The following is a 7,296-nucleotide window of genomic DNA, read 5'->3' as shown; positions in this document are numbered from 1 at the left end:
ATATAAAATCCTCAGGACTTGTAGCTGTTGGGTTCATTTTTTTTTCTGAGTTACATCTATCTTAGTTGTGCTAAGTGTGCATTCCATGTGTTGTGAAGTCATTATTTGCTCCTACTGCATGGGCCTCAACAGTTACAAAATCTTCAGGACTTATCATGCCATTTAATGGCATTGATAAACATTAATATTACAGTTTGTTTATACAGTGCAAACTAACCTTTAAAAGAAAAGATTTACTTTACCCATTCAAACAGAGAGAAGAGAATCATCTTTAGCTGATTATACACATCATACATTTTATACATACACTAATGCAGAAATGTATATTACCTATGAAAGCTTATAGTTTACAGACCACAATGAAGATAAAGAGACCCTGTCAGATTCATCCTTGAGGATGCTGAAAAAAATGCTGAGATGCTGAGACATATTTACTCCAGCATCCTGCTTCATCCAACATTAGACTACTTAATGAGCTGTTTCATCAAAACTTGATTCCAGGGAAGCTTCAAAGTTGTTGACTCTAGTTGGTCAAACCTTTCAGATTATTCCTATCAAGAATAGAATTGACGACCCAGAACTGAACACACACACTTATGGTCACATGATCTTTGACAAAGAAGCTAAGATCATCCGGGGGGGGGGGGGATGCTAACAGGAGCAAAAAGGGAGACAAAGTGTGGAGCAGAAACGGAAGGAAAGGCCATTCAGAGACTGCCTCACCTGGAGATTCATCCCATATACAGTCACCAAATGCAAACACTATTCTGGATGTCAAAAAGTGATGCTGACAGGAGTCTGATATGGCTGTCTCCTGATAGACTCTACCAGAGCCTGACAAATACAGAGAGTGATACTTGCAGCCAACCATTGAACTTATCACAGGGTCCCCAAAGGAGGAGTTAGAAAAAGGATTGTAGGAGCTGAAGGGGTTTGCAACCCATACAAAGAACAACAATATCAACCAACCAGAGCTCCCAGGGTCTAAACCATCAACCAAGGAGAACACATGAAGGGACCCATGGCTCCATCTGTATATGTAGTAGAGGATGGCCTTGTCAGGCATCAATGGGAGAAGAGGCCCTTCCTCCAGTGAAGGATTGGTGCCCCAGTCTAGGGGAATTCAAGGGCAGGGAGGTAGGGGTGGGTACGTGGGTGGGGCACACTCTCATAGAAGCAGGAGGAGGGGGGATGGGATAGGAAGGTTCTTGGGGGGAAGATCAGGAAAGGGGATATCATTTGAAATGTAAATAAATAAAATATCCAATTACAAAGGGCGGGGGGGGGGGGCTTTATTTAAGCCCTGCCTTTTCTCAGCACTTAAAGACTCAACAGCAAACGTTACAGCTAGCTTTTTAAAGACAGGCCAATATCCTAATTCTATTTGGACCCTCAAAGGAAATGATGCCCCCTAGATAACAAGAAGGAAATTTAGAGACTGATGCCCTATTCAAAAGAGATGTGGTAAATGACTTTTTTTTTCCAAATTGGGTGATAGATGTTTGTTGTTTTAGAGAGTTGATTAAAAGTTGGTAATTGTCTTAGTCAGAGAGGAAAGAAAGTCAGGAAGGTTAGATTCAGGTACTTATTTCTCTCTCTCTTTTTCTTTCTTAAATCCTTCTTTCTCTACTATCTAATGTGAGGGAGAAGGAGAGAAGAAGGGATGAAAGAAGGGTGTTATATGAATGATAATTTAAAGGGTAGATTATTGAATTTACTTTTAAACCAAAGAGCATTGATAAGTCAAATATTTTTTAATTTGGTATCGACTTTGTATATTGATTCACATTTATGATAATATTTTGTTACCTCAGACTGTATTTATGTTTCAACTCTGTTTATGATATTATACCTAATGCAATTCATGTAAAAAATAAAATATAAAGTTATAGTCCTTTTAAAAACTGCTATTATAAACTATTTAGGATAAATAAAAAATGCAAGTTAATAGTCAATCACACATATGGTAATATTAGCTACTAGTTAAGTTAATTACAGAAAGATGTATCCTAGGGTAAACAGATAGCAAATAGGCAGAAACAAATAATGTTTGCTCATTCAGATATAGTTTTCAAAAACCTCAGAGATCTACAGAATATGGCATTTCAAGATGCTTTATTAAGATAAGGTTTTTTTATGACTCCCTTTACTTCGAAGAAGATAATGAGCATTAAAGAACCTTCTAATAGAATTTGCTTCAAGTTTGGCAGGTTAGCCACATGGCAATAAACTGCCCATGTTTCAACTGCAGACAGAATGCTGTCCAAGCTATGGACACGTGGGACACAAGAAAGTTGCCTACTGAACTTGCCAAGAAAAGGTAACCTCCTCTTCATAATCCCTGCTTTACAGGAAAGTGAGTCAGATATTCTGGGTCTGAAAGCCAAAGGTGAATATTCTGTCAATGCAGAGAACTTTTGGATAATTGTCCAGGTGACCAGCTGTCTCCATCATTTTTATAATTTCAGAAGCTGCTTGTTCTGCACGTCCTGCATAATAAGGTAAAATTCATTTCTTCTCAGGTCTATATATTTATAGCCTCACAATTAAGCTTAATGGTTTAGGATTTAAAAAAAAATGGTTTAAGGTCTGAGAAGATAATCTTAAGTTTAAGAATGCAACTTTTTATAGAAAATGATTTATGCACAAAGGTCCAAACTCACCAAGATAGGATAAATAGTAGAGTACTTTTTTCAAAGTTGTCAAATACAAATGAACTGGACAATGTGGATGCAAGTTTTAATTTTATAAGTTTTCATAATTGTTATTATTATACGTAGTTTATTGATATAACAGAGAGACACTTTTATTGTACTGAAAGGAAAGATTATCTTATAACTTTTATTGTACTAAAAGGAAAGAGAATCTCTTATAACTGTCAATAAAAACTTGATGACCAGTGAGATGAGGCAGGATCAGAGCATGGGGAATCTGGCAGAGAGAGAGGGAGAGGGGGAGGGAGAGGGAGAGGGAGAGAGGGAGAGGGAGAGGGAGAGGGAGAGGGAGAGGGAGAGGGAGAGGGAGAGGGAGAGGGAGAGGGAGAGGGAGAGGGAGAGGGAGAGGGAGAGGGAGAGGGAGAGGGAGAGGGAGAGAGTTTTTAGTCAGACATAGGAGATTTGCCCTGGACTCTTAGGAAGTGGGATCTATGAAACTGAGGAGAGGTAACTAGCTTTGTGGAAGACATAGATTGATTTAAACAGATTATATAAGTCATAAGCTAGTTGAAAGATTGAGACCAGCCTTATGGCCTAGGCATTTATTCATAAGTAAATAAGCCCGGAACTGGGGTGCTGCCAAAAAAGCCCATGGCTACAATAAATGGTGGTACAATAAAGTTCTTTCTCTGAAACTTCACAAGTCAAATTTTCATCGTCTGACTTCTCTCAGCATTATCTTCTAAGATCCCACTACAACAGCTCATCCAGTTCTGAGCACTAACTGGCTTTTCTAGCCCATAGTTCCAAACTCCCTCAATCCTTACATTAAAAAACATGGTCAGGACTGTCAGAGCAACAACCCACACCTGGAACCAATTTCTGTCTTAGTTACTTTTACATTGCTGTGATAAAACACCTTGACCAAAAGCAATTTGGGAAGAAAGGGTCTTGTTTCCTCTTCCAAGTTTGAGGTCTCACTTCCTCACTGAAGGAATTCATGTAAAGACTCAATCAAGAACCTGGGGGCAGGAATTGAAGCAGAGACTATGGAGGAATATTGCTTACTGACTTCTTCCTTGTAGCTTACTCTGACTGCTTTCCCAGAACCACCAGCCCAGGAATATCACCACTGACAATGGACTGAGACCTTCCACATGATCCTCTAATTAAGAAAATGATACTACACACTTGCTTACAGGTGAATCTTATGGTGTAATGTTCTCTGGACAATCTTTCTTCCTGAATGCTTCTGGTTTGTATCAGGTTCACATAAAACTAACCATCACACTAACCAATCCATTACGTACAATATTTTTTAAGATTTATTTTTTTAATTATATGTATATGTGTAGTGATGGGTATGCACACATGTGAGGGCAGGTGCCCACAGAGTTCAGAGGATTTGGATATTTTTTTATACTAGAGCTGTAGGTGGTTATGAGCCACCCAACCCTACTTGGCTGCTGAAAACTGAACATGAGTCTTCTGTAAGAGTAACACACATCATTAATCCATGAGTCTCCAACTTTCAGTTAGGAATATAATTCAATATAATTTTTGAGTCAGTCCACTTGCTTAATCAGACTCTGTGAATGCAGAATGCAAAATAGAAGAGGTGGAAGAGGAAGGAGAAGAGAAAGAAGAACAAAATGAAGAGGAGGAGGAAGAGAAGGAGGAGGAAGAGGAGGAGGAGGAAGAGGAGGAGGAGAAGGAAACAACTTAGCAGGCTTGATATTCATTCCCTCCAAGAGAAACAATGCTATGCACACTCCAGTGAAGTTTGCTTGGCAGGCCGAGAGGCCTGGAAGCACTCATGAGGCAAAGAGTTTCACAGAAACTCACCTCCTGGAACTTTGGTGTTCTCATTACCCATATACACATACCCTTTCCCTGTGTTAGTCTGGTGTATGGATCCACTTGCTCTCTTTTAGTATTATTTTATTATAGTGCCTTTTAAGATTGAATTCTGACATAGCTAAGCCTTCGCCAGTGTTCCAACAGCCTAGAAAGTCCTTGAGCTGACCATGGGCTTGTAATTCAGTAAGAATGTTACCTATTCAGTGACATTCAGAATTGCCTCTGGTATTACACTATCACTTAGAATAAAAGCCAAGTCGCTTCCATATACAGGAATTTACAATGGTTTAGGAAGTAGATCAGGCTGTGGTTTTAGAGTATTGTATTATTCATGAGATGGTTAGCTAGAGTGGAACTCCCTAATTAGAATCACGACTTGGGCATGAAAGCCCTTGACCTAGGAGTGTAAAGACCTCACACCTGGCTTCTAAGACTATGGCTGACCTTAGATAGAGCTGACTTTGTCTCAGTTGTTTTATTGCCCAGTTCCTGCCATTCTTTGTGTTTACATTCCTCTGTTTAGTGTAAGAGTCATTAAGCATACAGTAACCTCATTTGTACCTTGCTGATGTGTCATCTAACTTCCCTATTTTCTTCTGTATAAAAAGTTTGATGCTCAATTTGGAAAATTACATTCAGATTCTACACAACCTCTAGTGTTGCACCTGTCTGTCATTCATTCGCTGACTCCTTGCCCATCTGCAACTAGAGACCCGTTTCACACAGACAAAGGGACCAACAGGGTCTGTGGCAAAATAAAATGTTTGTGGAAATGACAGCATGTATTTTAGGTTTAAATAAACATGAAAAAATGAGTGATGTCTTTTTAACGAAGTTCAGTTGCCATTTTAAATTTCAATTTTTGGGTGTGTGTGTGTATGTAAGCCAAATGTTAACAGTAGGTATTGGTATAGCTAGTATGGTCAACTTGAGTGGAACTCCCTAATTAGAACCACAACTTGGGCGTGAAAGCCCTTGACCTAGGAGTGTAAAGACCTCACACCTGGCTTTTAAGACTATGGCTGACCTTAGATAGAGCTGACTTTGTCAAACCAAATTGAGCATCAAACTTTTTATACAGAAGAAAATAGGGAAGAAAATTCTAAAATCATTTAGAAGATGTGGCACTAGGCAAACCTGTAAGGGCTTATATGAACTGTACTGAAGTAGGAAGACCATTCTTATGGATAAGACCATTCCATTTGTGAGAATCCCTAACTATGTAGAATGGAGAAAGGAAACTGGGCACTAGGATCTATTGCTCTTTCCTGATTGAAGACATAATGTGACTACTGCCTCCAGCTCCTGCCATGATAGACTGTAACCTACAACTTTGCATCAAGTGAACCCTTTCTACCTTAACTTGCTTTTGTCAAAGTATTTTATTATAACAGAAAAATAAACTAAGACTAATGTTTTAGTCGTTTGCTCTCCAACTTTATTTCTTGAGATAGAGTCACTGAACATGAGGATTATTAATAGTACTCTTGGCCAATGTGCTTTAAGGACCCTTCAGAATTACCCACTACTACCACACAGTGTGTGGATACAGACTTGAGTCACCAAACCCTTCTTTTTATACAGATTTTAGGGATCAAACTCACATATCTTTGCTCTTCAAAATTCATGTCTTGCTTTAGTTTCGATTTCTGTGATAAAGACCATAACCAAAAGCAACTTTTGGATGAAAGGGGTTATTTCGCCATCACCAAAGGAAGTCAAGGTGGAAACCTGTAGGCAGGAATTAGAACAGAGACAATGGAAGAATGCTACGTATTGGCTTGTTTCAAAAACTCACATTTAGCTACTATTTTTATAGTTCTTAGGACAACATGCCCAGGTCTGGTGCTATCCACAGTGAGTAGAATCCTGGTATATTGATCATTAACCAAGAAAATGCCCCTACAGACTTGCCTGTAACCCAGTCTTACAGAAGTATATTCTGAATTAAGAATTTCCCTTCCAAAATGAGAGTAGGTTATTTCAGATTGACAAAAATACTAACCAGCATACATACCTCTAAGACATATTTACTGTATTTTCAAAAATCTGCTATGTAATGCAGAAATACTTAAAGTTTGAAATTTTACCCACCTGCAGCCACACGAACTGGGTTCCTGAGTGGGAGGAGAGAGCTGTAAGGGAGAAAAAGGTAAGAGAGGAAAGGAGAGCAAGACAGATTTCTGATCAAGGCCCAGTGTTTACTGAAATTCTGCCCTTATAAAGGGGGAAAGCCCATCTCCCACAGATCCACTCTTGATGCCTGAAGCCAGCCTGTAAGCAATTAGGTTGGCAGAAGGTGTCAATAGCTGGGTTGCCTGCTGTCTCAGAAAGTTCTCAGGTGTTGGGTCCGGCCTGCGGCTCTCGTCCGGGTTCGAACCTGGGAGGCATCTTGGAGCTGAAAGAAAGGGAAATTAGGCGGACAAGAGAGAGAGAGAGATGGAACCAAGACAGGATTCTGATCAAGGCTCAAATGTTTAATAATAAAATCTGCGCTTATAAAGAAAGGGAAGCCCATCCCCAGTCAAGCCAAGTTTCTTGTGAAGTTGTCAGAACAGCCTTTTAGCAGAAACTCGCCAAATTCACAGTTTGCTGATAACTGAAAATCTTGGAGAACTGGTTAGGCCGCGCCTCAGTGGCCAACGGTCTGAACCAGCCTGCCTAGGTTGAAGAAGGGTACACTCAGGAAGGCAGGTTCAACCTCTCAGCAGGTCTTGGAGAAGAGCAGCAGAGCAGGGGCAGGTGACAGAACAATAAAACCATCTAGGTCAGAAGGCTCCAT

Source organism: Mus musculus, chromosome 1 (assembly GCF_000001635.26).
Source record: "Mus musculus strain C57BL/6J chromosome 1, GRCm38.p6 C57BL/6J".
Lineage (NCBI taxonomy): Eukaryota > Metazoa > Chordata > Mammalia > Rodentia > Muridae > Mus > Mus musculus.
The sequence above is the reverse complement of the archived record's forward strand: the minus strand, read 5'-3'. Positions refer to the sequence as shown.